Here is a 17541-nt window from a genome sequence, read left to right as displayed (position 1 = left end):
GCCCCCCTGTTGTGGGGAGCCCCCACTCTCGCTGGCACCACCTGCAGACTGCCCCCATCAGTTCATCCTGGGCCCTGAGCAGAGCTCTGGGCAGGCCTGGGTGACTGAACCCTCCCTCCAGATGCTCCCACCGGGCCCTGGGGTGCCGATGCTTGCGAGCCCTGTGGCCGATGCAGGTCCTCAATGGCCCCCAGGATGGGGCCGCCCTGGCACCGAGACCTGCCGAGATTGCAGTGGGAGGCTGTGAAGCATCTGCCACGTGAGAGGTGGCACCAGTGGCCTGCTGTGCTAGGTCAGCCCCAGCTGCAGATCCCAGGCTGCTGCACTCCCGCAGGGCCCCCGCCCAGCCGCGCAGCGGTCTCCAGTGTCCTCATCAGCTCTGTGACCAGCAGCCTCAGGGAGCCACAGCAGACAGGAGACCCTCCATTGGGTGCACACCCAGGGGCCCGGAGAGGACAGGATGGGCCACACGGATGGCTGGCTGGGGCTGTGGAGCCCAGGGGTGATGCCGCAGGCGCTGGGAGGTGGCATTATGTGACCACGGCAGCCTAAGACCACTACTGCGGGCGCAAGCTCGCAGCTCGCTTCCCACTATTCTCAGCGAGAGGACACAGGCTACCCTTTGAGGCCAGCCCACAGCTCTCTTACCAGGCAGCACTTTACCGCCCCTCACTATGTCCTGTCGCTCTGCCCCTGTGGCCTGCTGTGCAGCAGGCACCATGTCACCCGTTCATAGATGAGCAAGCCAAGGCTCGGGGCAGGAGACCAGTGCAGCAGGCTCACCACCTCATGGGAGCACGCTCTACACACGGCATGCCCTCAGGCCCCTTTGGCTGAGTGCCCAGCCCCATCCCCAAGCTGCCCCGCTGGCTATCCAAGCACTGGATGGAGTCTGGAGGGGAGAATGGTTAGGTGCCTCCTCTGGGTGGCCCCTCACTTTAGGGAGGCTCGGAGACTGTGCTCCAGCCTAGGTGGAGGTGGTTGTGGCTGCCCCTGCCCCTCCGCCCACCCCTGCCTGCTTCCTCTGCTCCAGCTCAGTCAAGGAGAAGCGAAGGGTGCTGCTGAGACAGAAGGCGGCCGGGGAGAATGCCCATGGCATGAAGTCCTGGAGACCCGCCCTAGCCTCCCCCTCCCCACTCCACAATGCGCACCCCATAAAGAGCCTTGTCAGGCATCCCCTCCAATGCAATCAGACCAGCGTGGAGCCTCCTGTACCTGAGGAACTAGTCCCAAGCAATGGCAGCCCTCAAACCCACTGTGGGCTTGTCAGCATGGTGCTATGACAGTGCTGATGACAGTAGTGAGGATGGGCTCAGTCACAGTGACCATAGTGATGGTGGTAGTGATGGTGATGGTGGTGGCGATAGAGGTAGTGATGGAGGTGGTGATGGTGGAGGTGATGGAGGCTGTGGTGGTGATGGTGGTAGTCGTGGTGGTGATGCTGGTGATCATGGTGATGGTGGTGGTGATCATGGTGGTGGTGATGGTGGTGGTGGTGATGCTGGTGATCATGGTGGTGGTGGTGGTGATCATGGTGATGGTGGTGATGGTGGTGGTGATGCTGGTGATCATGGTGATGGTGGTGGTGATCATGGTGGTGGTGGTGGTGATGGTGGTGGTGGTGATGCTGGTGATCATGGTGGTGGTGGTGGTGATCATGGTGGTGGTGATCATGGTGGTGGTGATGGTGGTGATCATGGTGATGGTGGTGGTGATCATGGTGGTGGTGATGGTGGTGGTGGTGATGCTGGTGATCATGGTGGTGGTGGTGGTGATCATGGTGGTGGTGGTGGTGATGGTGGTGGTGGTGATGCTGGTGATCATGGTGGTGGTGGTGGTGATCATGGTGATGGTGGTGGTGATGGTGGTGGTGGTGATGCTGGTGATCATGGTGGTGGTGGTGATCATGGTGGTGGTGATGGTGGTGATCATGGTGGTGGTGGTGGTGATGGTGGTGGTGGTGATGCTGGTGATCATGGTGGTGGTGGTGGTGATCATGGTGATGGTGGTGGTGGTGGTGGTGGTGATGCTGGTGATCATGGTGGTGATGGTGATCATGGTGGTGGTGATGCTGGTGATCATGGTGGTGGTGGTGTGATGGTGATGGTGGTGGTGATGCTGGTGATCATGGTGATGGTGGTGATGGTGGTGGTGATGCTGGTGATCATGGTGATGGTGATGGTGGTGGTGATCATGGTGATGGTGGTAGTGCTGGTGGTGATGTGGTGCTGGTGGAGCTGGCCATGATGGTGGTTATGGCCATGCTCATGGTGACAGTGGTGATGATGTAAATGGATTCTCCTCCTAGAGTTTCCTGGAGAAACAACTTATCTGCTTCCCCAGGGCTGCCTGGTCCCTCCCTGCCTGGGGGTGGTCCCCGGAGGCAGGAAAAGCAGAGCGTGGACTGAGCCTGACAGGCCAGTCAGTATCTTGAACTCACAGAGAACATTTAATCTTAGTTAAAAGTAAATAAATTCATTTACTGGGAGGGGAAGAAGGGCCCAGTATTTACCGCGAGCATGTGGAGTGATTACTCCAGGAGGTTCCCTCGGGATGCCAGGCTCCATCCCCATTCCTGTCAGGCTCACCGTGGCAGGTGGGAGGGAACGACATGGGCCCACCCTGCCCTCGGGCCCCCGGAGGGGCATCTCCCTCCTACCCCCCAGGGCAGGGGCTGCAGGGTTGGCAATGTCCCCTTCCCTCCCCCAGCCCCCAACTCTTGGCAGGGCCCTGGCCCACGGACCCCTGGATTCCTGAATGTGGGCACACCTCAGCCCCTGGCAGGACACCTCCAGGCCCTCACTGGCTCTGTTGCTCACCTGCTGTGTGACCTCAGGAACCCTGCCCCTCTTTTAGCCCCTGTCCTCACCTGGGAAATGGGTGATAAAGGCACGTGCCCCCGGCGGGGGATGGAGGTTGGTACTGGTAGTCAGTGTCCCCGTGACAACGACCTACTGGCTGTGCAGAAGGTGGGCCTAATCTTCCGAACTCAAGGAGTCCTCCATGAGCACGGCCCTCAGCCACCGAGATCCCCAAACTCCCATAGTCCCCGAATCTCCACGGCCCAGTGCTGAAACAAGAGCCCTGGGGCTCGAGGCCCCTCAGACAGGGCGTGGTGAGGGCCCATCGGAGGAAGGGCTTCCTCCTGCCCATCCTGGCTGGGCACTGTGCTGGGCTGCAGGAGCCTGAGTTGGGGTAAAAGGAATTTCAGGGGCGACAGAGTCAGATCCAAGGTCAACTGCCCATCTCAGCCCAGGACTCCAGCCTCTTGCAACAAGATGGGCCAGGCCCCTCGCCGGAGTCTGCTCAGCAAGGGGCCTGTGGGTCCCTGGGCAAACACTAGCTGGGTCCTACCCTCAGCCTGAGGCCTCCTTCCAGCCTCCTCCCTGGTGCAGCCCAGCTAGAGCGCGTTCATTCCCTGGGGCCTCCCGCCTCCCCCTTCCCTTGCCCTGCACTGGGTGAGGGCGCATCTCCTAGAAGCAGCCACTCAGGGTCTGCTGAGATTAGGGGGCTTGGAGGTGACCCCAGGGACACCCTGCCCCTGTGCCCCAGACAGGTGTCCCCCTCACTATGGGTGATGAATGTCGAGGAACTGCCATTATAATTAGCGTGGAATGTGCCGCCTCTCCCAGGGAAGAAAATCCCATCTTGGAAATACAGCTCGGATGCAAGTTCAGTTTCACCCACGGGGCCATAAAACCCTTTTCCCAATCACCTGGTGCTGTTGGGGACCGGCACCATTCATCCTGGAGATGTTATTTAGAGCCAAGACATCACTTGGGGAAAAAAATCAGGTCCGCACTCCACGAGGAACCCCTCTCTATGCCCTGCAGAGCCCTCAGGAGATGGACGAGACTGCTCGGGCACCAGGCAGGGAGGGGCAGGGATGCTGCTACCCTCACAGCCACCCTCACGTCCCAGGAGCCATGCCTCACTACATCAGCCCCTGCCAGACCCTCCCTACCAGAGATGGCCCCATCGGCAGATGGGAAGACTGAGGCCAGAGAGGACTGGAGGAGCTGGAGGGCTGGGACAGCTGGTGGGCTGGACTGCTCAGCTCCACTTGCCCTGCCTGCCCCCAGCAGACACTGCCCTCCTCTTCATCCCCAAAGCCCCCACCTGGCCCAGATCCTCTCCTGAGATCAGTATCATCCAACAGCCTTTTAGAAAAAATCGTTTCCTTGATTACTGAGGGTAACAATGAAAACACGTAATTGAATCTCCAAGAAATTACCATTTTTATAACTTGCGCCCAGTTCCTGAGATAAATTAAACGTCTCCCCAGTATGGTGAGCCGCTCACTGCGCATCAGCGAGGGGCTGATACTGCCCTTTATCATTGATGCGGGACTTATTAAGAAGAATGCCTCACACTGCCTCCCGGGAGGCTCCTGGCACCTCCAGCTCACGGCCCTGAGCGGGCAGAGTTGGCCAACTGGAGGCGCCGGGTGGGTGATCAGGTGGGCCCCCTCCTGACCACTCCTGGCCCTGTTGCTGGCTAGCTGGGTGGTGGTGTGGGTGATTGGTGGGAGGGCCAGTCAGAATCTCAGCCTAGACTCCCAAGAAAATCAGGCTTGTGCGCAGCCGGGCAGCGACAGCTTTCTGAGCAGTGCAACCCTGGAGCCAGAGTGGGGAAAAGGCAGGGAAGTCAGGCAGGAGGAAGGAAGCGGAGATGGTAGAGAGGGAGGATTTACCCACCTGCCCCCCACCTGCTGGCCAAAGCTGACCCCACCCGATTGAGCCAGTGCCCAGAGGACCCAAGACATCACAAGGTCAGGCAGCAGAGCAGCTCTGGGGGAGGCGAGGCCCCGCTGAGGCAAGGTACCGCCTGGCACAGGGTCTGGGAGCAGGTGGGGGCAGCAGGCTGGCCACACCCACCCAAGGAGCTGCTGGGTTGGTCAGCAGAGGGGTGGGGAGGTGGGGCCAGCTGCCAGGATGGGCTGTCCATCTGTGAGCGGCTGATAGTGGGTTTCCTGCTGGCAGTTGCTAGCGGCTGGGTTCTCGTGGCTCTCTGGCTGGCTGGGGGCTCTTTGGGTTGTGGGGAAGCAGAAGCCTCCAGCCTCTGGACTGAGTTTCCTGAAAATGTCTGCAGGCTGCACTCAGCAGAGCCAACTTCAAGCAAAGGACCCGAGTGACACTATTCACGTGCAAACCACTGCCCCTCCCAGCGTGGCCGGTTGCCTGAGGGCCCAGAGCCACCCCCTGGGGAACATCCGCCTGGTCAGAACCCTGGCAGTGGTGGCTGCACAGCGAGGAAGGGTGCTGTCAGGGGACAGAGGACCTGCTCCCTGGGAATGGGAGAACTGAGGCCCAAAGAGTGGCCTCCCACTTGATCTAGGAGAACTCAGGGTCAAGGGCAACAGGCTGAGGTCACCCAGGACCCTCAAAGGCTGGCTCTGAAGGTGAGACCTTCTTCTGAGGAGACAGGTGGCCTCAAGCAGCACCCCTTGGCAGCCGGCCCAGAGGGCTGGAGTGGGGTGGGCTGGGAGGAACACAGTTCGGGACGGGGTGGGTGCCTACACCCACAACTGTGCTCCTGCCTTCTCTCCCTCCCTGGCCTGGTTGCCAACTTCCCAGGGTCCCCTCCTGCCCCCAAGAGGCCCTGCCGCCCAAGGGCCTGCCTGGATGCTCCAGTGGGGCTTGAAACCCCCACAGTCAGGCAGCAGACCGTGACTTCTCAGCTGTGTGTCCTGGACAGAAGCAAAGGAGGCCCCAGAACCTCTCATCGAAACTCCAACCAACATGGGAATCCAGGGCAGCCAGGGGGCAGCCTGCCTGGGGACAGGGCTGGGCTCAGACCCCAAAGCCCAGGGTCTGCAGCCATCCCAGTCCCATTCCACAGAGCCTGAGGCATCAACCTCAACCTGCTCCCAGCCCCACTCCCACCCCACATCCCAGATCTCCCATCCCACCAGGATACACCCAGCCCACAGCCTGGCTCCAAGGAACAGGCTTGTTGGGCCTGAGGGCCCTCAAAAGGGCTCTGTCTCCAGGCCTGGGGGAGGGCAGAGGCCCCAGCCCAAGTCCAGAACAGAAAAGGGCAGAGTGGACACAGGGCCCCAGAAGGCCAGCACTGAGATCCCTCCCCTGCCCTGTCCCCAGTAAACCTCTGGTGTGTCCCCTTGAGGCCCCCATGAGAAGAATGAGGCAAGCAGGGTGGAAATGGTGTGGTCACTCCAGAGCAGTGGCCATATCCAGCCTCCTGGCCGCCCTCCGCCCCAGACCAAGGCCCAGGTGGCATCTCCCAGGGCAGAGCCAGGACCAGCCTCCCGCCCTCCCCTGCTGTGGGCCGAGACATCAGTTGGAGGTGGGGGCTCCACCTCCCCAGCCTCCATCATTCCCTCTCAGGTGACTCTTCATGTGGTTTGGTTTGCCTCTTGGAGTACCTGCAGGGGGCCCCTGCTGACCCTAAGCTGGACTCCTGCATGCTGGGAACCCGGCCATCCCTCTGGCTCCTGGTTCTTCCTCCAGATGGGCTGTCTCTTAGCTGAGAGCAGTGCCTACACCCGGGCCACTCTCTGTCCACGGCCTCACTGACCCAGGCCACAGCGGCTGCCACACCCTGGCCAGGGGCAATTGTGACCTTGGACAGGAGCTGGGACCCCTCCCCCAGCCCCAGCTGCCCACTGACAAGTGGGACAACCTGGGGCCAGGCTAGTGCTGCCCGAAGGCTACTACGCTTGGGAAGGCCCCAAGACAGGAGCCCTGCCCCTTGGGAGGGGTGGCAAACCGCCCTGGGACAGTGCTGGGGTGGCTGGGATGATTTGTCTCCATGTGAAATGTGGGATAGACACCCTAGACTCAGCAAGGGAACTTCTGGCTACCCGGCAAGCCCCTGCCCTAGACCCCATGGGAACTTCGGATCCAAGTGGGGAGGGGGCTCCCCCCAGCACTGCCCCTGCCCTCCCAGAGCTTCCCCTGCTGGATGCTCCAGCTGCAGCTCCCGAACCACTTGGCCTGCTCTGGGCACTGCGTCTGCAGGGGCGCAGTGCCATCTGGTGGTGAAACTGGGAACTGCACCACAGCTCCAGCGCGTACCTGCCGCACACAAGTCCCAGAGACCAAGGGGCGGCCATGGAGGGATTCCAGGGGGACTGCTGCTCCTCACCTGCTCCCCACCCACCCCCCCGTCTCTCTCTCAACTCAGGAGCCTGATATTGGGGCACAGAGACAGGCCCTGGAGCTCACAGCCCAGCACTGTGTTTCCTGCTCCAATAGGCAGCCTAGTCCCCAGCAGGTGCTGGGCGGGCACGGGGCAGCGAAGGGGACAGGTAAGGAGTCCTGGCTCTTGGCTCCAGCAAGGACCTGGGAGATGACCTTGGCACCAACCATCAGGCGCTCGCCACGCTGTCTCCCCAGGCTCCACTGTCAGACTAGAAGGGACAGGTGGGCAGGGAGTGCCAAGAAGGTGGACTGGCCAAGCCGGTGGGCTCCTCACAGGGAGGAGCCTGGGCCTGGGCAGGGGTAAGCATGTTCAGTTCAGCCCCGGCAACCCTGGAGCCAGGAGCCTGTCACCCCAGCATGGCCACCTCCTGGGGCCTTGGAGCCCTGGACACCCCGGCTGACAGTCATTTACTGGGGCCACATTGTCCATGAGAGGTGGCATTCTTATCTCTCTCTGATTCCTAAATAAAAAATGTGAAAAGCCGTGTCCAGAGACTCACCCAGGAGGGAGACAAATGGCCTGCCATTACCCACACCCTGGGAGCGGCTTAGCCATGCTAGGGATGGGACAGACAAAGGGTGAGCCCTTCCCTCTCTGAGCCTCACCTCTGACATGGGAAGGCCCCAGGGACAGGGAGGTCATGGGCTCAGCATCCCCAGCACTCTGCCCTTCCCCCACACCCTGTTCCCAGGACCCAGCCCTCATCTGTTCTCTGTCCCCTCGGGGGTGCCCCACAGGGTGGGAAGGCAGGGGAGGCTGCCTGGCACTCGGGGCATGTGTCCACTTGCCACCCTGGCCCTGGACAGGGTGGGGCACTCTGCAGGCCACCGCATCCCTCACACAGCCCCCCGCAGACCCGTCCTCTTGGCTGTGAGTCTAGGGGAACCTGGGAGGCCCAAGACCACCTTGGAGCCCCATGGGCCCTGACCGAAGGCCACCATGCACCTCTTCCCCTCCTGAGGCAAAGGAGCACTCACACCTCAGGCCACAGCCCAGGCCCTGGGAGGACATGAAGGGTAGTGCCCATGCCAGGGCCCACGGCCCTTTCTGCCAGGTTTTCTGGAACCCCCAACCCTCCACATAGGGCAGCTCTGAGGGCTGGAGAGGGAGCAGACCCTGACAGGCAGCCTGGGTGGGTGTGGACCAAGAGCCCATGTTAGGGGGCACACAGATAGGGTCCTCTGAGGGCTGTGGCTAGCCCAGTGACCCCGAGTTCCATCCACTCAGGGCCTGTTTCCTGGCTTTTGAGATATGCTTGGGAAGAGCCAAGCACAGGCAAGGTGGCTCACACCTGTAATCCTAACATTTTGAGAGGCTGAGGTGGGCAGATCACTTGAGCCAGGAGTTCAAGACCAGCCTGGGCAACATAGCAAGACCCAGTCTCTACAAAAATAAAATAATAAAGAATTAGCTGGGCATGGTGGCGCATACCTGTGGTCCCCAATACACATGAGGCTGAGGTGGGAGGATACCTCAAGCCCAGTTGGAGGCTTCAATGAGCTGTGATCGAACCACTGCACTCCAGCCTGGGCAACAGAGTGAGATCCTGTTTTAAAAAATAAAAATAGAAAATAAATAAAACGAGCTTAGGGCATGGAACATCAAGGTGGCAGTGCAGACAGCAGAACAGCCCCATCTGGCCCCTGCCCTGCGCTGCAGCCCGGCTCCAGCAGGAAGGACTCGGGTCTCCATGCTGGGCACCCCAGCCTCTCCTCCTCTTTGCCCTCCCAACCCATTCCTGGCCAGCAGAGGAGGGGCAAGGGCACAGGGCAGACCCTCTGAACCAGGCTCCTCGAGGCCATCTGGACACCATGGCAACATGGGCAGGAAGCGGCTTCCATTGCAAATGACGTCCAGGGAGGCGCCGGCCTGGCAATGGGGCCACGGCCCTCCTAGCACACTGCCCTGGCCACACTTTCTGCCCTCGAGCCTGGGAGTTCCAGCTTCCAGCCAGTGCCCCCACCGCAGCCATGCCCTGTCCTGCACGACATCCCGGAGCCTGGACCTGAGGCGAACCCCCATGCCCACCCCAATCCAGGACACCGCTTGGCAGGGCGCTTGGCCTTTGTTCGCGTATCTGACCCCGTGAGTGGGGGACCCCAGGGCTGGGGATCCAGGGCCCCATCTCTCCAAGAGTCCCCCACCTTCTCCGGCTCAGGGCGATTGGCAAGAATCACAGGGAGGGGTGAGAGGGGCTGGGGGAGGAGGGGCTTCAGGGCTGACTGAGACAGCAGCAGCTTTCCCGGGTACAGGCGGGGAAAGGGGTGGGGGCATCAAGGAGCTTGGGGTTTCCAGGCCAAGGAAGGTGGTGCCCAGGGTCAAGGGTGACGGGAGGACATTGGGCCATTCAGGGGGTCCCGGGCGCCCCCTCGGGGCCACTGAGGAACCTCATCTGGGCCTGGGTACCTACGGTGGGACCTAAGGACCCCGCCCTGCTGTTCACCCAGGAAGCCAGTGTTGTCTTCCTTACTACAGGAGCCACCTGTCTCTGTGAAGACCTCTCCCTCCTCAGCATCCTGGCCCCTGTGGGGCACCCAGCAGGCTGGGGACACACAAAGCAGGTGCAGCCCCCACCCCACTCACTCAGGTATGCAGAGAGCAGGGGGCAGGCCCCCGCCCCACTCAGGGACACAGAGAGCAGGAGGCAGCCCCCGCCCCACTCACTCAGGGACACAGAGAGCAGGGTGCAGCCCCCCACCCCACTCACTCAGGGACGCAGAGAGCAGGGGGCAGGCCCTGCCCCACTCAGGGACACAGAGAGCAGGAGGCAGCCCCCCACCCCACTCACTCAGGGACGCAGAGAGCAGGGGGCAGGCCCCGCCCCACTCATTCAGGGATGCAGAGAGCAGGGGGCAGCGCCCTCCCCTGCTGCTCAAGGCCTCCTCCACTCTACCCCAGGGCCACCTCGCCTCAGGGTTCCTCCAAGAGGCCTTCCTTAGCCCCCATCTCAAGTTGCCCCATGGGGTCTCTGAGCTCAGCACATCCTGAGACCCATGACATTCCGACAAGGAATGAACAGGGCAGAGGCTAGGGGAGGTTCCTGAAGGCTGCTGCCGCCCTCTGGCAGCTACACAGACAGCCTCCAGTAGCCAGGGCCAGGTATCCAGCCGCCTCTGCTGGGGAGGCCCCACGTGGCACTGAGAACAGGAGAGAGGTCATCTGCAGACCAGATCTTTAGAGACACTTCTTGAAGTGGAGAGCAGAGGCTAACATAGCAGGACACCCTGGCAGGAAGAAGGCAAGTGGCTGGCAAGCAGTGGCCTCGTCACTGGTATGAGGAGATGTGTGCTGCAAACAAGCATGGCAGGACAGCAGTGGGAGCTGGTACTGTCCCCACTCCAGACCACAGCCCTGCAGCCCGAGACGAGTGGGAGCCAGTACTGCCCTCACTCCAGACCGCAGCCCTGCAGCCCAAGACGAGTGGGAGCCGGTACTGCCCCCACTCCAGACCGCAGCCCTGCAGCTGAAGCCAAATGGGAGCCGGGACTGTCCCCACTCCAGACTGCAGCCCTGCAGCCCGAGACGAGTGGGAGCCGGGACTGTCCCCACTCCAGACTGCAGCCCTGCAGCCCGAGATGCCGCCTGGAGGCAGGAGGCCTACCTTCCAAGACCTGGGTGTCCGGCTTTCTCAAGTTAACAAGGAGAGAGGAGTGCCGGGCAGCTCTGCCTGCCTCCCCTATAAACAGGGATCAAAAAGAAAGAAAAGGCTTGGCGCGGTGGCTCACGCCTGTAATCCCAGCACTTTGGGAGGCAGAGGCGGGCAGATCACGACGTCAGGAGATCGAGACCATACTGGCTAATACGGTGAAACCCCATCTCTACTAAAAATACAAAAAAATTAGCCGGGCATGGTGGCGGGCGCCTGTAGTCCCAGCTACTCGGGAGGCTGAGGCAGGAGAATGGCGTGAATCCGGGAGGCGGAGCTTGCAGTGAGCCAAGATCGCGCCACTGCACTCCAGCCTGGGCGACAGAGCGAGACACCATCTCAAAAAAAAAAAAAAAAAAAAAGGAAAGAAAAGCCAGAGATTTGAGCACTGAGTCTCATGGGAAGTTCCAAGACTAAATAAACAAAAAAGAACTATGAGAGAAAATGCAGAAAGCAAAAGATTCGCCTTCCTCCAAACCCACTTTATCCCTAAGAGCAGAACAGAATTCTCTGGAACAAGAAGAGGGGAGCTCGGGGAATGATAGAGATGTCTTGGAAATGAAAAACAGGACTGCTAAAATCCAAAACCAATTTTTTATTTTTATTTATTTATTTATTTTAAAACAGAGTCTGGCTCTGTCGTCAGGCTGGAGTACAGTGGTGTGATTTCGGCTCACTGCAACCTCCACCACCCGGGTTCAAGCCAGTCTCCTGCCTCAGCCTCCTGAGTAGCTGGGATTACAGGTGCACACCACCACATTCAGCTAATTTTCGTATTTTTAGTAGAGACGGGGTTTCACCATGTTGGCCAGGATGGTCTGGAACTCCTGACCTGAAGTGATCTGCCCACCTCAGCCTCCCAAAGTGCTGGGATTACAAGCGTGAGCCACCACGCCTGGCTGCTGTTTTTAATCTTTGTAGCTATCTTATTTAGGAATAAAATGGGAGGCAGATTTGCCTGACATAGTTCCCAGCTTGACTTTTCCCTTGGCTTAGTGATTTTTGGGTCCTTAGATTTATTTTCCTTTCATATACCCAAAAGAATTGAAAGCAGGTTCTCAAAGAGATATCTGTACATCCATCTTCATAACAGCATTACTCACAATAGCTAAAATATGGAAACAAGCCAAGTGTTCATCCACACATGAAAGGATACACAAAATGTGGTCTATGTATACAATGGACTATTATTCAGCCTTAGAAAGGCAGGAAATTCTAACACATGCTACCACACGGACGAACCTTAAGGACATTATGCTGAGTGAAAGCCGCAGTATGATTCCACTCACATGAGATACGTTGAGGAGTCTCAGTCATTGACAGAAAGTAGAATGGTGGTTGCCAGGGCCTGGGGTGAGATGGGAATGGGCAATACTGTTCAGCAGGCACAGAGTTTCTGTTTCACAAGATGAAACGGATTCCAGAGCTAGACAGCGGTGATGGCTGCATAACATTAGGCTTGTACTTAATATCACTGACCTGTACACTCAAAAATGGTTACGACGGTAAATTTTATGAGTAATTTACCACAATAGAAAAAATTGGGGGAAAAGCTGAAGGAGAAATACTTTCTCACATATATAACAGTTAGAGAAGTTGTCTCCAGTATAGTTACCTCGCAAGAAATGTTAAAAGAATTTCTTCAGCGAAAAGGAGAATGATATAGGTCAGAAACTCAGATCTACAGAAAGAAAAGAAGAGCAACAGAGAAAGAAGAAACAAACTAAAAACTTTTCTGTTTAGTCTTAATATAGCTAACAGATAATTTATTCAAAATAGTAGTAGCAACAATGTATTTGATGACTGTAGCTTACATTTAAGTGTCATGAATGACACAAGGAATGGGAGACAGGAGTTAGGAAGATTTTATTGTTGTAAGATACCTGCATTACCTGTGAGGTAGTATAGCGTTATTTGAAGGTGGACTTGGATTAGTTGCAAATATATATTGTAAACTCTAGGGCAACCACTAAAAAAAGTAAAAAAAGAAATATAATTAACATGCTAAGAAAGGAGAGAGGCCGGGTGCAGTGGCTCACACCTGTAATCCCAGCACATTGAGAGGCTGAGGCAGGAGGATCAGTTGAGGTCAGGAGTTTGAGACCAGCCTGGCCATCATCATGAAACCCCGTCTCTCCTAAAAAATACAAAAATGAGCCAGGCATGATGGCACATGCCCATAGTCTCAGCTACTCGGGAGGCTGAGACACAAAAACCCAGTAGGTGGAAGTTGCAGTGAGCCAAGATTGCGTCACTGCATTCTCCTGCCTGGTGACTTGTGGTCCCAGCTACTCAGGAGGCTGAGGTAGAAGGAGCGCTTGAGTCTGAGAGGTTGAGGCTGCAATGAGCTATGATCAAGTTACAGCACTACAGCCTGGGTGACAGAGCAAGATTCTGCCTAAAAAAAAAAAAAAAAAAAAAAAAAAAATCCTTAACATCCCTTGGCCAACCGTATTCAAGAGCCCAGTGTGTCTGGGCCCCTTCAGAGTTAAATTTCCATGAAGTCAACATATAGCGCCTTTCACCGTGGTCACTGGAGGTTCCCTCTTCATTTCTCCTACACTCTTCGCTCTCCCACCAGATTGCCCCAGAACTCCTCTCTCTTGCCACTGATGAACTGTTGTGGGAAAAACCTAATGGCCACTTTCCACTGTCCATCTTCCTGGACATCCTGGCAGCAGTCTGGGTGAGGGGCTCACCTGAGATTCTGAGGACCCTCTCCTCTCTGGATCCTGATATCAGAACCTGCTCCTCCCTGTCTGGATGCTCCTCCCCAGCAGCGTTTGCCAGCAGAATCCTCTGCCTGGGTTTACAATCTCCAGTGCATCACAGTTCAGGTATGACCTTATTATTCTATCTCTACACTTAAAAACATAACCTCTGGGTGATGTAATCCATTTCCAAGGCATTAATTATTAGCTCCATGCTTATAAGTCCAAGGTTTTATCTTCATTCCGAATTACATAGACATAGAATTGCTCTGTTGATTTTCTGGCTTGATTGTTTCACAGACATTACATATTAAAAACAATCCAACCCCCAAATCTTGGTCTTCTTCTTCTTCTATTTGGCTGTGACCCAGACTGTCAATAAATTTCACTAGTGTTTTTTTAAAATTCCTTTAGAGACAGGGTCTCCCTCTGTCACCCAGGCTGGAGTACAGTGGCATGATCATAGCTCACTGCAGCTTCAACCTCCTGGGCTCAAGCAGTCCTCCCACCTTGGCCTCCCAAAGTGCTGGGATTACAGGCATGAGCCACTGCCCGGCCTGTGCCTGTCTATGTTAATTTGCGTATTAGCCTAGGACTCTGGGAGAGTTTCCTCATCCTGTATGTCCCTATGTCCTAAACAACCTGTGGCCCAGTCCTGTTCATTCCTCCTCTAATATGGCTCTCCAAACACTCCTCTTTATTTCCACACCCACCCCCAGCCCTTAACCTCTTGGCCCTTGAAAGGCCTCTGAGGAGTTGTTTTTAGGTTTTGGCTTTGAGGAACGAGCCTGCTGAGGTCACTCATGTCCAGAATTTTGTGTGAACATAAGTGTTGTTGGGTGAGGTCCTCCAGGCATCCTTGAGTTGGACGACTCCCTAGAAGGACTCAAAGAACTTCACGAAGCCCAACTCCCTGAAGGACACCACCTGGCCCAGGGCCCCACCATGGACCAGGCCGTCAGCATAAACTGCCCACAGCCCCAGCTATGAAAAGACACTCTTATCAGGCAAGTATTTCAGTGGTTTCTGGGCTTCCTCCCCCGAGCCAGGCAAGGCCAGACATTCTCTTGGAATGAGCAGGTTCTGAGCATCCCAGACCAACTGCATTAATTCTCTGCCACACCATACATGTTCATTTCTCTGAGGCAAATGCCCAGGGACTGAGTTGCCAGGTTGTTCCGTAGTGGCATGTTTTGCTGTTGGTGGTGGTGTCTGCTGTATTGGGAGGCGGAATGGCCACACTCTTTTCCAGAGTGGCTGTACCACATTACATTTACCCAGCGATGTGTGAGTCGCCCAGTTTCTCCCCATCCTCACCAGCTCTTGGTGCTGTTTCTACGTTGTGTTTAAGGCATGCTGATGGGTGTCATGCTGCCGCACCATGATCTTCATGTGTATTAGTCTGCTTGGGCTGCCGTAACAAAATACCACAGGCTGGGCGACTTCAGCACCTTAAACTCTTTTCTCACCATTCTACAGGTTGGAAGTCCCACATCAAGGTGCGGCAGCATCAGTTCCTGGCAAGGGCCCTTCCTGGCTTATAGATGGCCCCTGTCACTCTGTCCTCATGTGGACTTTCCTTGGTGTGTGTAGGTGGAGAGAATGGGAGCCAACTCCCTGGGGTCTCCTCTAACAAGGACACAAATCCTGTCTCATCAGGACCCCAACTTATGACCTCATTCAACCTTAATTATTTCTTAGTCCAAATTCAGCCACTCAGGGGGTTAGGGCTTCTACGCATGAATCTGGGGGATATATACATTCAGTTCATAACAATGCCTTGCCAGGAAACGGCAAACATCTTTTCAGCTGCTTACCTAACATCTGTATATACTCTTGGTGAAATGCCTATTAGTGTCTTTTGTCTATTTTCAAAAAATACTGTTGCATTTTGATAGTTCTTGGCACATTCTGGATACTGGCACTTGGTTGGACCTGAAATTTGCAAATCCAAGCAGACCTCTTCATCTTATTATGCTTTGCTTTATTGTACTTTGCTGTATTGTACGATTTGTTTTTTACAAATTGAAAGTCGTGGCAATCCTGCATCAAGGAAACCTATAGGAGCCATCATCCCACCAGCATGTGCTCACTTTGGGTCTCTGTGTCAAAATTTTGGTAATTCTCACAACATTTCAAACTTTTTCATTATTATGATATGTATTATGATGATCTGTGATCTTTGACATCACTATTGTCATTGTCATTGTTCCGGGGCACCATGAACTGCACTCATATAAGACTGTGAACTAATCGATAAATATTGTGTGTGCTCTGAATGCTCCACCAACCAGCTGTTCCCTCAGGTCTCTCTCTCCCCTTGGGCCTCCCTATTCTCTGACACACAATATTGAAGCCAGGCCAGTCAATAACCCTACAGTGGCCTCTAAGTGTTCAAGTGAAAGGAAGAGTTGTGCATCCCTCACTTCAAATCCAAAACTAGAAATAATTAAGCTTAGCCAGGAAGGTATGTTGAAAGCTGAGATAGGCCAAAATCTAGGCCTTTTGCACTAAACAGCTGGCCAAGTCGTGAATGCAAAGGAAAAGTTCTTGAAGGAAATTAAAAGTCCTACTCCAGTGAACACACAAATGGCAACAAAGTGAAACAGCTTATTTCTGATATGGAAAAAGTTTTGTTTTAGTGGTCTGGTTAGAAGATCAAACCAGCCACAACATTCCCTTAAGACAAAGTCTAATCCAGAACAAAGCATTAACTGTCTTCAATTGTATGAAGGCTGAGAGGTGAGGAAGCTACAGAACTGTTTGAAGCTAGCAGAGGAGGTTGGCTCATGAGATGAAGGAAGGAAGCCAGCTCCATAACATAAAAATGCAAGATGAAGCAGCAAGTGCTGATGTAGAAGCTGCAGTAAATTACCCAAAAGATCTAGGTGAGTTCACTGATGAAGGTGGTGACACTGAACAACAGATTTTCAATGTAGAAAAAACAGCCTTCTATTGGAAGAAGATGCAATCTAGGACTTTCCTAGCTAGAGAAGGAAAGTCAATGCCTGGATTCAAAGCTTCAAAGGACAGGCTGATTCTCTTGCTAGGGGTCAATGCAGCTGGTGACTTTAAATGGAAGCCAATTCTTATCCACCATTCCCAAAATTCTAGGGCCCTTAAGAATTGTGCCAGATCCACTCTGCCTGTGCTCTATAAATAATCAACAAAGCCTGGATGACAGCACATCTGTTTACAGCATGGTTTACTGTAAGCCCACTCTGAGACCCACTGCTCAGAAAACAGGATACCTTTCAAAAGATTACTGCTCACTGACAATGCACCTGGTCACCCAAGAGCTCTGCTGGAGATGTACAAGAGACAAGTGTTATTTTCATGCCTGCTAACACAATATCCATTCTGCAGCCTGTGGAACAAAGACTTTCAAGCCTTGTTATTTAAAAAATACATTTCACAATGCTGTAGCTGCAATACACAGTGATTCCTCTGATGGATCTGGGCAAAGTAAACTGAAAACCTTCTCAAAATCATTCACCATTCTAGATGCCATTAAGAACATCTGTGATCAAATAGGATGAGGTCAAACTAGCCACATTAACAGGAATTTGGAAGAAGTGGATTCCAACCCTCATGGATGACTTGGAGGGGTTCAGGACTTAGTGGAGAAAGTCACTGCAGATGTGGGGGAAATAGCGCGAGAACTAGAATTAGAAGTGGAGCCTGGAGATGGGATTGAATTGCTGTGATTTCATGATGAAACTTGAACAGATGAGGAGTTGCTTCTTAGGGATGAGCAAAGAAAGTGGTTTCCTGAGATAGAATCTACTCCTGCGGAAGATGCTGCGAACATTGTTGAAATGACAACAAAGGATACAGAATAGTGCATAAACTTAGTTAATAAAGCCGCACCAGGATCTGAGAGTACTGACTTCAATTTTCAAAGGAGTCCTACTGTGGGTAAAATGCTATCAAACAGCATTACAAAGCTACAGATCAGTCTTTTGTGAAAGAGTCAATCGATGTAGTAAACTTCATTATTGTCTTATTTTGAGAAATTGC

At 55.0% G+C, this 17541-nt stretch overlaps 1 long non-coding RNA gene across 1 annotated transcript in view; it reads right to left on the bottom strand.

Annotated features, from left to right (window-relative positions):
* LOC134761152 (uncharacterized) overlaps positions 1-17541 on the bottom strand; it is a 37704-nt gene that overhangs the window by 791 nt on the left and 19372 nt on the right. The window contains exon 2 of the long non-coding RNA XR_010139429.1: positions 6386-8710. This is a non-coding gene — a long non-coding RNA (uncharacterized LOC134761152). The remainder of the gene's footprint in view (positions 1-6385; positions 8711-17541) is intronic.

The sequence above is a fragment of the Pongo abelii genome, chromosome 23 (genome assembly GCF_028885655.2).
Source record: "Pongo abelii isolate AG06213 chromosome 23, NHGRI_mPonAbe1-v2.0_pri, whole genome shotgun sequence".
NCBI lineage: Eukaryota > Metazoa > Chordata > Mammalia > Primates > Hominidae > Pongo > Pongo abelii.
The sequence above is the reverse complement of the archived record's forward strand: the minus strand, read 5'-3'. Positions and strand labels throughout refer to the sequence as shown.